Here is a 17,362-nt window from a genome sequence, read left to right as displayed (position 1 = left end):
CTCTCTCTCTCTCTCTGTCTGTCTCTCATGAATAAATTAATAAAATCTTTTTTTAAAAAATAATAGATAGAAGATGGCGGAAAAGTAGGGTCCCCAAATCACCTGTCCCCACAAAATTACCTAGATAACCTTCAAATCATCCTGAAAATCTACGAATTCGGCCTGAGATTTAAAGAGAGACCAGCTGGAATGCTACAGTGAGAAGAGTTCGCGCTTCTATGAAGTACAACTTGTTTTTGGCCACTCTGCACTGAGCAAAATGACTAGAAGGAAAACCTCACCTCAAAAGAAAGAATCAGAAACAGTCCTCTCTCCCACAGAATTACAAAATCTGGATTACAATTCAATGTGAGAAAGCCAATTCAGAAGCACTATTATACAGCTATTGGTGGCTCTAGAAAAAAGCATTAAGGACTCACGAGACTTCATGACTGCAGAATTTAGATCCAATCAGGCAGAAATTAAAAATCAATTGAATGAGAAACGATCCAAACTAGAAGTCCTAACGACGAGGGTTAACGAGGTGGAAGAACGAGTGAGTGACATAAAGGCAAGTTAATGGCAAAGAGGGAAACTGAGGAAAAAAGAGACAGACAATTAAAAGACCATGAAGACAGATTAAGGGAAATAAATGACAGCCTAAGGAAGAAAAACCTACGTTTAATTGGGGTTCCCGAGGGTGCCGAAAGGGCCAGAGGGCCAGAATATGTATTTGAACAAATCATAGCTGAAAACTTTCCCAATCTGGGAAGGGAAACAGGCATTCAGATCCAGGAGATAGAGAGATCCCCCCTAAAATCAATAAAAACCGTTCAACACCTCGACATTTAATAGTGAAGCTTGCAAAATCCAAAGATAAAGAGAAGATCCTTAAAGCAGCAAGAGACAAGAAGTCCCTGACTTTTATGGGGAGGAGTATTAGGGTAACAGCAGACCTCTCCACAGAGACCTGGCAGGCCAGAAAGGTCTGGCAGGATATATTCAGGGTCCTAAATGAGAAGAACATGCAACCAAGAATACTTTATCCAGCAAGGCTCTCATTCAAAATGGAAGGAGAGATAAAGAGCTTCCGAGACAGGCAGGAACTGAAAGAATATGTGACCTCCAAACCAGCTCTGCAAGAAATTTTAAGGGGGACTCTTAAAATTCCCCTTTAAGAAGAAGTTCAGTGGAACAATCCACAAAAACAAGGACTGAATAGATATCATGGTGACCCTAAACTCATATCTGTCAATAGTAACTCTGAATGTGAACGGGCTCAATGACCCCATCAAAAGGCGCAGGGTTTCAGACTGCATAAAAAAGCAGGACCCATCTATTTGCTGTCTACAAGAGACTCATTTTAGACAGAAGGACACCTACAACCTGAAAATAAAAGGTTGGAGAACCATTTACCATTCAAATGGTTCTCAAAAGAAAGCAGGGGTCGCCATCCTTATATCAGATAAACTAAAATTTACCCCGAAGACTGTAGTGAGAGATGAAGAGGGACACTATATCATACTTAAAGGATCTATCCAACAAGAGGATTTAACAATCCTCAATATGTATGCCCCGAATGTGGGAGCTGCCAAATACTTAAACCAATTATTAATCAAAGTGAAGAAATACTTAGATAATAATACACTTATACTTGGTGACTTCAATCTAGCTCTTTCTACCCTCGATAGATCTTCTAAGCACAACATCTCCAAAGAAACGAGAGCTTTAAATGATACACTGGACCAGATGGATTTCACAGATATCTACAGAACTATACATCCAAACTCAACTGAATACACATTCTTCTCAAGTGCACATGGAACTTTCTCCAGAATAGACCACATACTGGGTCACAAATCGGGTCTGAACCGATACCAAAAGACTGGGATCATCCCCTGCATATTCTCAGATCATAATGCCTTGAAATTAGAACTAAACCACAACAAGAAGTTTGGAAGGACCTCAAACACGTGGAGGTTAAGGACCATCCTGCTACAAGATGAAAGGGTCAACCAGGAAATTAAGGAAGAATTAAAAAGATTCATGGAAACTAATGAGAATGAAGATACAACCGTTCAAAATCTTTGGGATGCAGCAAAAGCAGTCCTAAGGGGGAAATACATCGCAAGACAAGCATCCATTCAAAAACTGGAAAGAACTCAAATACAAAAGCTAACCTTACACATAAAGGAGCTAGAGAAAAAACAGCAAATAGACCCGACGCCCAGCAGAAGAAGAGAGTTAATTAAAATTTGAGCAGAACTCAACGAAATTGAGACCAGAAGAACTGTGGAACAGATCAATAGAACCAGGAGTTGGTTCTTTGAAAGAATTAATAAGATAGATAAACCATTAGCCAACCTTATTAAAAAGAAGAGAGAGAAGACTCAAATTAATAAAATCATGAATGAGAAAGGAGAGATCACTACCAACACCAAGAAAATACAAACGATTTTAAAAACATATTATGAACAGCTCTATGCCAATAAATTAGGCAATCTAGAAGAAATGGACGCATTTTTGGAAAGCCACAAACTACCAAAACTGGAACAGGAAGAAATAGAAAACCTGAACAGGCCAATAACCAGGGAGGAAATTGAAGCAGTCATCAAAAACCTCCCAAGACACAAGAGTCCAGGACCAGATGGCTTCCCAGGGGAATTCTATCAAACGTTTAAAGAAGAAATCATACCTATTCTACTAAAGCTGTTTGGAAAGATAGAAAGAGATGGAGTACTTCCAAATTCATTCTATGAGGCCAGCATCACCTTAATTCCAAAACCAGACAAAGACCCCACCAAAAAGGAGAATTACAGACCAATATCCCTGATGAACATGGATGCAAAAATTCTCAACAAGATACTAGCCAATAGGATCCAACAATACATTAAGAAAATTATTCACCATGACCAAGTAGGATTTATCCCCGGGACACAAGGCTGGTTCAACACTCGTAAAACACTCAATGTGATTCATCATATCAGCAAGAGAAAAACCAAGAACCATATGATCTTCTCATTAGATGCAGAGAAAGCATTTGACAAAATACAGCATCCATTCCTGATCAAAACTCTTCAGAGTGTAGGGATAGAGGGAACTTACCTCGACATCTTAAAAGCCATCTATGAAAAGCCCACAGCAAATATCATTCTGCATGGGGAAGCACTGGGAGCCTTTCCCCTAAGATCAGGAACAAGACAGGGATGTCCACTCTCACCACTGCTATTCAACATAGTATTGGAAGTCCTAGCCTCAGCAATCAGACAACAAAAAGACATTAAAGGCATTCAAATTGGCAAAGAAGACGTCAAACTCTCCCTCTTCGCCGATGACATGATACTCTACATAGAAAACCCAAAAGCCTCCACCCCAAGATTGCTAGAACTCATACAGCAATTTGGTAGGGTGGCAGGATACAAAATCAAGGCCCAGAAATCAGTGGCATTTCTATACACTAACAATGAGACTAAAGAAAGAGAAATTAAGGAGTCAATCCCATTTACAATTGCACCCAAAAGCATAAGATACCTAGGAATAAACCTAACCAAAGAGGTAAAGGATCTATATCCTAAAAACTATAGAACACTTCTGAAAGAAATTGAGGAAGACACAAAGAGATGGAAAAATATTCCATGCTCATGGATTGGCAGAATTAATATTGTGAAAATGTCAATGTTACCCAGGGCAATTTACACGTTTAATGCAATCCCTATCAAAATACCATGGACTTTCTTCAGAGAGTTAGAACAAATTATTTTAAGATTTGTGTGGAATCAGAAAAGACCCTGAATAGCCAGGGGAATTTTAAAAAAGAAAACCATATCTGGGGGCATCATAATGCCAGATTTCAGGTTGTACTACAAAGCTGTGGTCATCAAGACAGTGTGGTACTGGCACAAAAACACACACATAGATCAATGGAACAGAATAGAGAACCCAGAAGTGGACCCTGAACTTTATGGTCAACTAATATTCGATAAAGGAGGAAAGACTATCCATTGGAAGAAAGACAGTCTCTTCAATAAATGGTGCTGGGAAAATTGGACATCCACATGCAGAAGAATGAAACTAGACCAATCTCTTGCACCAGACACAAAGATAAACTCAAAATGGATGAAAGATCTAAATGTGAGACAAGATTCCATCAAAATCCTAGAGGAGAACACAGGCACACCCTTTTTGAACTTGGCCACAGTAACTTCTTGCAAGATACATCCATGAAAGCAAAAGAAGCAAAAGCAAAAATGAACTATTGGGACTTCATCAGATAAGAAGCTTTTGCACAGCAAAGGATACAGTCAACAAAACTAAAAGACAACCTACAGAATGGGAGAAGATATTTGCAAATAACATATGAGATAAAGGGCTAGTTTCCAAAATCTATAAAGACCTTATTAAACTCAACACCAAAGAAACAAACAATCCAATCATGAAATGGGCAAAAGACATGAACAGAAATCTCACAGAGGAAGACATAGACATGGCCAACATGCACATGAGAAAATGCTCTGCATCACTTGCCATCAGGGAAACACAAATCAAAACCACAATGAGATACCACCTCACACCAGCGAGAATGGGGAAAATTAACAAGGCAGGAAACCACAAATGTTGGAGAGGATGCGGAGAAAAGGGAACCCTCTTGCACTGTTGGTGGGAATGTGAACTGGTGCAGCCACTCTGGAAAACTGTGTGGAGGTTCCTCAAAGAGTTAAAAATAGACCTGCCCTACGACCCAGCAATTGCACTGTTAGGGATTTACCCCAAAGATTCAGATGCAATGAAACGCCAGGACACCTGCACCCCGATGTTTCTAGCAGCAATGTCCACAGTGCCAAACTGTGGAAGGAGCCTCGGTGCCCATCGAAAGATGAATGGATAAAGAAGATGTGGTTTATGTATACAATGAAATATTACTCAGCCATTAGAAACGACAAATACCCACCATTTGCTTCAACGTGGATGGAACTGGAGGGTATTATGCTGAGTGAAGTAAGTCAATCGGAGGACAAACAGTGTATGTTCTCATTCATTTGGGGAATATGAATAATAGTGAAAGGGAATATAAGAGAAGGGAGAAGAAATGTGTGGGAAATATCAGAAAGGGAGACAGAACATAAAGACTCCTAACTCTGGGAAACGAACTAGGGGTGGTGGAAGGGGAGGAGGGTGGGGGGTGGGGGTGAATGGGTGACGGGCACTGTGGGGGACACTTGACGGGATGAGCACTGGGTGTTATTCTGTATGTTGGTAAATTGAACACCAATAAAAATTAATTTATTAAAAATAATAATAATAATAGATAAAATGAGTAATAAGTTCAGATATAAACAAATTAAGTATAAATAAATTATAAACATCAACAAAGACTTTCAACAACACCAGTAAACATAATTGTGCAAGTCAAGCAACTGCAATGTAAACCTGCTTATGGTATGAGCAAATATGATAAAATGCAGTAGTGGCCAGAAGGCAGAGAGGAGCAGGGGCACATAAACATTTAACACAAAAGAATAGCTTGGTACACAGTTATTTAGAGTGCAAAATAGCAATATCCATCAAAGTTCTAAATCTGTATAAATCTTAAATTCTAATTAGTAACATATAAAAATAATTACAGAAAAAGGAAATACAGACACATAAAGGATTTCATTGCAGAATTATAATAGTAAAAAGCTAGAAATAACACAAGTATCCAACACTACTGAAGTACCTGTTTAAATAAATTACAGTGAATTAGTGTAGTGGAAAATTAAATAAATCTTAGAGTGAAACAATTATGTATAACAATGTGGAAAAATATCTACTCTGTGTGTGTGTGCATGTCTGTATGTGTAGTTAGGGAAGATATACAAATGACAAACTATATCACATAAGCACATTTTTTAATAAAAATTTATAGCTATTTTTGTATATCTATGCAGAAAACAAATGCAAGAAAAGACACCATATGGGAAAGTTGGGTTGTTTGAAGGGGAAAAGTTTTCATTCTAATTTTATATACTATTGCATTGTTGAAATGTTTTACAAAAAGCTATATAGAGAGAATGTTTTCAGCTGGCCTAAAATTTAGGGAAAAAATTCACATTAAAAAAAGAGAAATCTAGGGCACAGTATATTTCACCTAATCCTCTGAGCTCATTGTCTTCATGAATAAAACAACTCATTGGCAACATGTGTAATTCTTAAAGTAGAAGGCACTGAAATAGGCTTAAGCCTCTCTCCTAGAATAGTGCAAAAGAAAATTTTTAGGAAATGGACAGTGAATTTTGCTAAAATGTATTTTAAAAAGTCCTACAGTTAGCCTAAAAGAATCCCAAGTAGACTGCATTACAAGTATTCTTTTCTTTATAGAAAGTTTAGCCCATTATCAATTACATTTCTCATTCATTAAAGTTAAAAAAAAAAAACAAAAGACTGAATGCTTCCCTTTAACACATGGAAGTAGAAGAATATATAAAGACATAAAATAATATTTTTTTAAAAGCCTCCTCTCCACTAAGGTAAATCTATCTTTGAAGTAGTTATTGCATTTAAAATTATAGGACTATTTTAGTAACTAGTTGTTTCATGCCTGGGCTCTTCCAACTAGGCTATGAGCTCCCTGAGCTCAGGAATTCTTTCATTCTGGTTCCTTACTGTGTGCACAGTGCCTAGGATATGGTAGATATAAAACAAATATTAAAGGAGGAAGGAAGGAAAGAAGGAGGGAGAAAGGGAGGGAAGGAAATCTGTCACATTTTAGAAGACAAAGGTACTCCAGGGCCATCTCTACTAAAGAGATACAATTAATATGTGATCAGTGTTACAGAGCTGGCCCTGGAACTGTCTTCTACTAGCTCGCCCAGAATTATTTCTGTCCTACCGGACAACAGATATTATCTGTTTAAGTTAGTGGATTTTGTTCCAATTTAAGTATCTTGGTGTACTTAGTACAGCAAATTTGGTAAAAATTAGGCAGACCTTACAACACTTATTACTAAAAATCTCAGGTTGTAACATCCCTTCCCTTCTCTTCTTTGCCTCCAGCCTGTCTGTAGTTAAGGCTTGAAGCTATTTAATTTTACAACTCTTTAGAGTCTCCTTTATGTGAGGTAAAAATTTAAGGTCAAAAGTATGTGCTATAGAAAACCAATTAAATACTTTGAAAAGATCACTTTTCTTAAGGCTTTCTTTGTTGAAAGAAAGAAAAAAAAGCAACCTGAAAAGCTGTCATATTCTAGACTCCATGTTCCATATTAACTCCCTACTAGACCCTTAAAATTTTTAAGTAAAATAATTTTTAGCCATGAGGACAGTTTTCTTCATGTGCTCAAAAGCATATCTGAAATCTAAGGCTCTTTCTGTGACTACATAATATTTTTGATGGGCTGGGGAACAATGAAGATGGCAAAGAAGATTAGACACTCAAAGTGTCAAATCATAGGGTATAATTAAATTTAGGAACCCAGAGCTGAGTTTAGGCTTTGAATTTTAGAGCTGCTATCAAGAATAATGAAAGTATGTGTCATTTGCATTGAAAATAATGTATAATTTACTCATATTTTGGAGACAAAAAATTGAAAATCATATACAAGTCTATATCACTATAAATTTGTTTTTAGGTGGTGGAATCCACTCATTATTTTACTAACTATTACTATGTGCCACAGAGTTACTCGAGTTATTAATTGGAGGTCACAAAGTAAATCACACCAAGACAAAATAACTGAAAAATAACTCAAAATATTAAATTGTTTCATATTTATTCAAAAACTGTAATGGTACTAATTGTAAAATTGCATATTATTGTGTTTAAAAACAACTATGGATTGAACTGCATTCCCCCTCAAATTCTTAGATTGAACCTCCATGTGACTATATATATGGATAGTGTCTTTAGGAAGTGATTAAGATTAAATGAGGTTATACAGGTGGGGCCCTAATCTAAAAGGACTATGAATTTATAGGAGAAACCTCTCTTCCTTCTCTTTCTCTTAAAGCCACATGAGGACAAACTGAAGACAATCTTTTGCAACCGAGGAAGAGAACTTTCACCAGAAACTGAATTGGCTGGCACCTTGATACTTTGATCTTGAACTTCACAGTATCCAGAAATATGAGAAGTAAATTTATTTTGTTTAAGCCATACAATTTATGGTATTTTGTTACTATGACAACCCATATTGAATAAGACAGAAGATAGGTCCTTTATTAGTGTTTTTTATAAACAGATCTAATTTCAAATTCTGCCTTAGCTAACTCTCAAAATCTGTTTCCCATTTGTAAAAAGTTATCAAGAGCTCCCCAAATCTATTTTTAAGAAATAAAGGTTGTATTGAATATAAAGTAGTTATTATAGAAGTAAATAAATATTATTATTTTGTTTGATTCATCATTTAAATAATCTGTTTAGCAAATCATAGACTGTTATAACTTTAAGACAGCTTAAATAATACATATTTAAATACATATTCACTATTAATAATTGGTTATTCAGGGGCGCCTGGGTGGCTCAGTCGGTTAGGTTAAATGCCTGCCTTCGGCTCAGGTCATGGTCCAGGCTCCTGGGATGGAGCCCTACATTGGTCTTCCTGCTCTGCGGGGAAGTCTGCTTCTCCCTCTGCCCCCACCCCCATTTGCGCTCATTCTCTCTCCCAAATAACTAAATAAAATCTTAAAAGTCTAGCCATTTGTTTTGACCTTCAAGTTCAAGGTAGTGTGATCTTTGAATGACCAGCTTCATTGCAGAAGATACTAACAGTCATTAAGAAGATAAAAGCCTATAAATTATTTTGTCAGGTTGCTGAATATGCCATTTATTCAGCATTTGGCAAAAACATTTTAAAAATATAATCATATCATTTGTATAAATTCACATATTATTATTAAAGTAAAAATTGCCTTCAATATATATAGTATTTGACACAATTTGGGAATTAATAATAGTTCATGGAATGAATGGATAAATTCAGTTATTTTAGCAACATTACAAATATATATGATGGGACACCTGGGTGGCTCAGCGGTTGAGCGTCTGCCTTCAGTCAGGTGATGATCCCAGGGTCCTGGGATCGAGTCCCTCATCAGGCTTCCCGCAGGGAGTCTGCTTCTCCCTCTGCTTATGTCTCTGCTTCTCTCTGTCTCTCATGAAAAAAATAAATAAAATCTAATATATATATATACATATACATATATATATATACATGATAACATGTTCCAATACACATTCATTCAATCACTCATTGTAAAGCATCTAATCTGCATGTATGGCATGCTCTGAAAATATTAAAATGAACTAGATATAGTCATAGTCTTTAAGCAGCTGGAACCCCAGACTTAGTGAAGGGTTTCAACCATATCCTTTCACCTTTCATGTCCTCCTTGTATTGGTTTTATTTATTCATTCAGTTCATATATTTTAAGCAGCCACTGTGTATTTTGCATTCACTGTTCTAAGAACTGGAACTATAACTGGAACAAGATAACAAAACTTCTCTCATGAAGCCTCCTTTCATGGTCTGTATTGTACTTGCCTCTTTCCTTCTTTATCTTCCTCTGTCTTGGGCACACTTATCACCTACCAAAGCATACAGTCAAAAAAATGCAATTAGACATAGGAATAGCATATGTCCACACCCCAAACTCAAACCCAGGGTAGATATTGTTAATTAAGTACGGTTTTCATTCCCTAAGAATCTGAATATGATTTCAAAATCCTTTTCATCACAGTATTCACACTGGCAATGACAAATCAATTCAAGTTAACAAACAAACTAAATGATCTATTTAAAACCCCTGAATAGGGACGCCTGGGTGGCTCAGAGGTTGAGCTTCTGCTTTGGCTCAGGTCTTGATCCCGGGTCAGGGGATCGAGTACCACAGTGGGCTCCCTGCAGGTAGCCTACTTCTCCCTCTGCCTGTGTCTCTGCCTCTCTGTCTCTCATGAATAAATAAATACATAAAATCTTTAAAATAAAATAAAACCCCTCAATAATTTGTGCAAAATGTAGGCACAAAATATAACCTCCACCTCAGCAAACAGGGAAAAAATGCATGCATCCTAAATTCAAGTCTGTAAAGACATTAGAGTAGTGAGAAAGCAAAGAGGTCTAGAAGAACTATTTCCAGAGATGGAATAGCTGTGAGGCAAGATGAGGTCTGCAGCAGCTTTCTTCATTGGGAGCATTTCAAACCTGTGCACATATGAAAGATCAAGCTTGACTTAAATAAAAAACCTTGCTACAGAAAGAGAAACCAGCAGAGATTTAGATGTTCACTGGCAAGAAAATCTAAAGAAGCCCCAAATATGAGTGCTGGTGTGATGCAAAAACTCCTGCTTTTTTGCAAACCCCCTCTAGAGAGAGGGGATCTGCAAAAACACAGGAAAGGTCTCTACTTGAAATATATGAAACCTGAGAAGTACTAGATTTATCTTAAACTACAATTAAGCATCATACTTAATTCCTATGTGAACTGAGATAATTTGCCTTCTGTCTACATGTGAAACAGAAAGGGTAAATTCTATGTGAGGGTTATAACATCAATCTCTTTTTATGGTTCTTTGGCATGCAAAAGTAAACATGAGACATTGGAAGAAGCAGGAGAATGTAACTGAAAATAAAGAGAAAAAAAAAAGATGACCACCCCCCCTTCCATGAATGTCATTGGAGTAAACAGACAAGAGTTTTAAAATAAATAATAAGAATAATTTTAAGTAAAATAAATAATGTAAAGAATAAAAGATGGATATTTTCAACATATAATTAGAATCAATATAAACACCAAATGAAACATTCTAGAACTGAAGAAATACATATATAAATTTAAGAATTCATAGAATGTGTTTAATGGCAGACTAGATACAGTAAAGACACTATTAGTGAACATAAAACAGAAAACTATTCAAACTGAAGGACACAGAGAAAAGACAGAATTGAGTATTAATGGATATAAGACCAAAAGTTAATATAGAACATGAGCGAATATATGTGTAACTGGAATCTCAGAAGAAAAGGAAAGGGACAGAGACAATATTTAAAGAGAATTTTTCCACACCTGATAAGAGGCATTAAACAAAGATCCAAGAATCTCAGCCAACTCCAAAAAGGATAAATACAAAAAAACAATTTATGGCAAAACAGGTAAAATGCTCAAAAAGAAATAGAGAATTTTTTAAAATTTTAGTTTTCATTAATTATTCTGGATACCTATTCTCTGCTCATTTCTAGAACTGAAATCAACAGTGTAACAAGATACACATTTTTTAAAAAATTTTTATTTATTTATTCATGAGAGAGACACAGAGAGAGAGGCAGAGACATAGGTGGAGGGAGAAGCAGGCTCCACACGGGGAGCCCGATATGGGACTAGATTCCGAGACTCTAGGATCACGCCTTGAGCCAAAGGTAGATGCTCAATTACTAAGTCATCCAGATGCCCCCCCCCACAAATTTTTAAATCAAGCAGAGAAAAAAAGACACATTACCTTCAAAAAGCAAGAAAAAGACTTATGACTGACTTTCCAAAACAAACAATAGAAGATGATGGCATGGAATGACACCTTTAAAGCAATGAAAAGAAAAAATTTATTTATTTATTCATTTATTTTTAAAGATTTATTTATTTACTTATAATAGACACAGAGAGAGAGAGAGAGAGAGAGAGGCAGAGACACAGGCAGAGGGAGAAGCAGGCTCCATGCAGGGAACCCGACATGGGACTTGATCCCAGTACTTCAGGATCGTGCCCTGGGCCAAAGGCAGGCGCCAAACCGCTGAGCCACCCCGAAAAGAAAAAATTTAAACTGCCGACCAAAACTCTATATCCAATAAAAATATTTTTTTCAAAAATGAAAGTTAAAGATGTTTTCAGTCCCTTCTCAAGAAAATCTGAAAGAATGTGCTGTCAACAAACCAGCACTAAAGAAAATATTCAAGGAACTTTTTCAAGTTGAAGGGAAATGGTTGCAGATGAAAGTATGAAGGAAATAAAGAACACCAGAAAAGTTAAATACATGGTAAATCAAAAGAAAGCTTATGGTTTAAAAAATAGTGATAAATATGCCTTATGAAGTTTATAACATAGCATAGGTACAAAATATGACATAGCAATAGTTCAAGGGTGGCAATGGTAAATGGAATAAAAAGTACTCTAAGATTTCTGCAGTCTTCAAGAACTAATAAAAGAACCAACTATAATAAATAAAAGATATTTGTTCAAATCACTACAATGATCACTAAAGAATAAAAAAAAGGGTTTTAACTAATATATATATATATATATTAGATATATATTAGTTATATATATAAAGGATTTAAAAGTATTGATTGATATTAAGGAAAGAAGAAAAAGGTAAAAGAACAGAGGTGCCTGGGTGGCTCAGTTGGTTAGTGTCTGACTCCTGATCTCAGCTTAGGTCTTGATCTCAGGGGCATGAGTTCAAGCCCTGGACTGGGCTCCAGACTGGATGTGGAGCCTCCTTATAAAAAGTCATAATAATTTAAAAATAAAAATGAAACAAATCTTTTTTAAAAGTTAGTGTACAAACATATATATATAGATCTACATCCATAATTATATCTAATGTAAATGGACTAAACATTTCAGTTCAAAGACTAATATTGTCAAACTTCATTAAAACATTAGTTCAATTGTATATTATTTAAGACACTGTAAATATAAGGACACAAAAGAATGAAGAGATAAAGAATGGGGAAAAAAATGAACTAGCAAATACCTACCCAAAGAATGCTAGAGTTGCTATATTACTGTTAGACAAAGGAGGACTGGAATCAGAGTAAGGCAAGCAAGCACAAGTGCATTAAATACTTGCATGAGAGAGTGAGTGCCTCCTGAAGAATGAAGCACCTAGGGCCCAAATTTAAGGAGGCACTTACTCTCAGGGTTGGAAAAGTGCAGTCAGTAGCAGAGCATTTCCTTACATTTTGCATTCCAGTTCTAGCCCTGTGACAAAGCAGACTTCCAAGCCAGAGGTATTATTAGATACAAAACGGTTATTTTATGATAATAAAGGATGATAACAATCTTAAATTTCTATGTGCCTAAAAAAGAGCTTTGAAATCTATAAAGCAATAATGGATACGGATTAAACACACACACATACACACACAAAAAAAAACAGTAAAACATATAATCATAAGTGGATATTTTAACATACCACTCTCAGTAACAGAACATGCTTTTGTCACTTCATGGCATTCTTTCTGTGTCTCTGTATATTTGAATGGCTGTTTTCTTTCATAATATTAGATTAAGAGACCACTCTACTCCAGGGTGACCTCATTTTACCTAATTATATGTGCTACAATCCTATATCCAAATAAGGTCACATTCTAAGGTATGGCAGGGTATGGGACTTCAACATATCTTTTTTTGAGGGGGGCATATAATTCAACTTAAACAGCTGAAAATGAAATGCTATTGTTTGTATTTACATTTATTTAATATGATTAAAGCTTCTTTTCATGTTTATTAGCATTTTCATTTTCTGTTAATTGCTTATTCATATTGTTTCTGATTTTTCTGATTTCTGATTTCAAATATTTATACTCTGAGGGGCTCTCTATAAAGTAAAGAAATTAATATCTCTTGAACATCATGTGTATTTAATATTTCTTCAGTTTGTCATCTGTCTTGACTTCATATATACTTATGTATAATTTAAAATTCTATATATCAAATTTCTTTTTTTTTGCTTATTTTAGTTTTGTTTTATAGTTTCTAGTTTTCAAGTTTTAATTTTAAATGTCTTTCCCACCCCCAAGTTAATGAATAAAGCCATCTATACTATTGAATTAAATCTTCCATCCGTCTGGAATTTATTTTGATGTAAAGGTGTAATATCCTTTTCATGGTTAATGATTTTCAATAGCCAGTGGTCTCAACAATATTTACTGAATAATTTTTCTCCCTTTCCCCTCATTTTCAAAGAAATGAGGGGAAAGATTTTCTGCTTTGGTCTATTTCCTATTTCCTCGGTAGTATAAAGTTATTCAGATTTTTGTAGCTTTGTCTTTTGTTTTAGCATGTGGAAGGGCCATTCTCTCATTATTCCTAAACCTTCCAAATGAATTCTTTGTCAAATTATATAATATCCTGCTGGCATTTTATTTGATATGTCATTTAATTGAAAAATATGAGAACTAGTATCTTTAAAATTCATAGTCCCCCAGCACACAAATTATGGTCTCTAAATACCTCATCTTAGTAAAAGAAAGTAGGGGTCGTTGGAGGTATGATAATTATAAGCCCCCCCCCAAAAAAAATGAATAAGAGGATCCTGAGGTATCTTTTCAGAGTAAGTAGCACAGAAAAAAAGTAAAACCTACTAGAGTTATGTCAAAAGCACTCAAGAATGAATTTTGAAATGTTTGCCACTAGCCAAAGTTAGAATACTCTAAGTATTAAAAGGATAATAATTACAGTAGATTGAAACATATAACACCACACAACTGTAACAACAACAAATTAATTGGTCATCATTGAATGATGCTAGTAAGGTGAATATTTTTAAAAGTAGAAAATAGAACAAATAAGAATTAGTCTTGCCTTTCTACATAAACTATATTATTGGTAATCAAATAGTAAGTGGGAGGCTTCTCTTTATAAATATATTCCAGCTAATAAATAAAAAAGTAAAAATAGAATATCATTGGTTTTTGAAACTTAATAAATTAACAAGCTTGGACATTACTCAACGAAAAGAGAGGCAACCACATATTATTTGCCTTTTAATGGAAAAACACATGATCAAAGACAAAGTAGCCTAAAATGGAGCAAACCTCCATATCCAACTAGTAAATTATACCAGATACACAAAAGAGACAAAGATGTTCATAAGATACATCCACAAAATTCAGATTGTAGGAAACTTTGAAGGATAAATGGCTTATTTTTTTAAAAAAACTGCAAGAGGTAGACTTTTGGATTCTAATTCAAAGGCTCAAACTAGAAAACAATATAATATTTATGAAGCAATTAGAAATTTGAGTACTGATCAGATTCTTAATAGTAGAGAATTATTTTTAATATTTAGTTTTGACAACATTACTGCGTGTTTAAAAGTTATTTTTTACGGGTACTTATTGAGATATTTAAGGATAAAAGAATTTATCTCCTATCTGCTACAAAGTAATATGTGATTGGGGAGCAGGTGTAGATAGACACATTAATAATTATTGAATCTGGATGAGGGGCATGGTAACTAACTGTCTCTGCCTTGAATATGTTTAATTTTTTCTTTAATAAACTTCTTGAGTTTTCCTATCCAAGAAGGTGTTGTCTTTTTATTTACTTCCATTATATAATTCTAGTCTTAGGAGAGATTTAAAGCTTTTTTATTATTATTATTCTTAAATGTACTTCCATGGATTTTGTTTGCTACTGTAAATGGAATCTTTCCTGCCATATTTTTTTCTAACTGGATATTGTTTGCATATAGAAAAGTTATTTTTGTATAATATTATTAAAGGAACCCTCTATTCAATTGTTATTGTTTCTCATTTTTAGTGTATTTTTAAAATTTATATAATTGCTACAGACTGTGTCTCCACTCCTCCCCACCCTTCAAATCTATGTTAAACCTCAATTGCCAATATAATAGTATTAGAAGGTGAGATCTTTGAGAGGTGATTAGATCACGAGGCTAGAGCCCTCATGAATGGCATTAGTACCCTTATGAAAAAGACCCCAGAGAGTTCCCTTGTCCCTTCCACCCTGTAAAGACACAGAGAGAAGAACGCAGTCTGTGAACCAGGAAGCACGGTTTCACCAGACTGGCAAATCTGCCAGTGTCTTGATTTTGGATTTCACAGGCTCTAGAACTATGAGAAACATATTTTTGTTGTTTATGAGTTACCCAGTTTGTGTTATTTTGCTCTAGGAGCCTGAAATAAGATAATAATCATGTAATTAGGAAATGATGATAAATTTGCCTTTTTATTTTCCTCAAATTTATACTTCCTGTTTTATTTCCTTGCACAGGTTAATTCCAAAGCAACGTTATATAATAGTTGCAAATAAGTATTCTTATCTCACTCTCAATTTTACTGGTAATAATTCTAAGTCTGGTGCTGGTTTGTTGCTTAGGATACATTTTTGATCATGTAAGAAGTATTCATTTGTTCATATGCCTTTAAATTTTTGTTGATATTATTGCTTTAATCAGAAATAGATTTTTTAAAAAATAATCTGTTTCTTATTGTAAACATATGTATTATATATTTCTACTTCATTCACATTCATTTCACATTCATTTGAAACTTAAAGGCAATAACCAGAATGTAAACTATTTTCAAAATAAAGAGCAAACATACTCATCCTTCAAAAGTTTGGAGGTATAATAATGTTCTGTGAAAAAACAACAACACTAGTACCAGCTTCTTATTTCAAATCAAATTTATTTCCCTATACCTTTACATGAAAAATCTTCATGCAATAAATTTAAAATCCCCAGAAAACAGGAATATATAGAACCATAACAGTCTAGCACAAGGGGAAAAATATATATAAATACTCTGGTTCAATAAATAAGATTTGTCCTGTTATGGAATAATTTTAATATAAGAGTAATCTTTTATGTTTAAATATTATAGTGTTCCATAGAATCTAACAATGTAACTCAAACTAAATTGCAATTTCAATACACTTATTCCTTTAATGAATGTGCAGAGAACTGGATCAATTTTCCATTCAATGAACTGTTTTTAAATAGATGAGGGAAAAGAAGTAAGTGTGAATTAAACAACAACAAGGATAATTTGTCCCCTGAATTAGATTGATATATAGTAAGATTTTTGTTATTTGGCAATGATTTTCCTAACAGAGCACATTTCTGAAATAATAATGAGAAATATTGGGATATATAATTAGACAATTTTTCACTCCAGCTACTATTGTTAAAGATTACTTATAATCACTAAATTGAAGGTGAAGTATAATTTATTAAGAGAATGAACACTAATTGAGATCATAATTTTCTTGACTTCTCTTGGCCTCTATTTTTCTCTCTATAAGTAAGGGGGTGGGTTCAGATGCCCTCTAAGATATTTTCTGGCCACCAACTTCATTTGGTTATCTATTTAAAAGTTTCCAATAAATAGTTACAACTGTATATTAAAAAAGGACAATCTGGCAGTTTTTAGTTTATCCCATTTATATTATGTATATAATAAAAATTGATCCTAAATCTGTCATCCAACATATTTTTTGGCTTATTGCTTCCTTTGTTCACATATTTTGCTATATGGATTTTTAAATTTTACTTTAAATTACACATATTGACACTTGTCTATAGAAAAATGAAAAAAGTAAACATTTTAGTTTTGTCCCACCTATTCTTCCCAATAACCTATTCTTTTATCTATATGTTTTATTATTT

This window comes from Nyctereutes procyonoides, unplaced genomic scaffold, assembly GCF_905146905.1.
Source record: "Nyctereutes procyonoides isolate TBG_1078 unplaced genomic scaffold, NYPRO_anot_genome, whole genome shotgun sequence".
NCBI lineage: Eukaryota > Metazoa > Chordata > Mammalia > Carnivora > Canidae > Nyctereutes > Nyctereutes procyonoides.
The sequence above is the reverse complement of the archived record's forward strand: the minus strand, read 5'-3'. Positions refer to the sequence as shown.